Below are 240 nucleotides of genomic sequence, written 5' to 3'. Positions count from 1 at the left end.
TTATTCAAGCTAAAAGAAGATAGTTCACTCCTTGAACTCTCTATAAATAGGACCTAGTACCCAGCCATTTTTCTCATTCTTCAAGCTGTGTTCAGAATCTTCCAGCTGCTAGGGTTACTATAGAGTGATAAACACTTGGGTTGGGATAAAAGCTTTATCATCTTAAGCTTTATAAACACTTGGGAAGCGAGATTTATAGTGTGTTTTCAATATCAAGGTGTAGTTCGGCTCTAGTACATT

This window comes from Humulus lupulus, chromosome 2 (genome assembly GCF_963169125.1).
Source record: "Humulus lupulus chromosome 2, drHumLupu1.1, whole genome shotgun sequence".
NCBI classification, from domain to species: domain Eukaryota; kingdom Viridiplantae; phylum Streptophyta; class Magnoliopsida; order Rosales; family Cannabaceae; genus Humulus; species Humulus lupulus.
Note: the sequence above shows the minus strand (reverse complement) of the source record.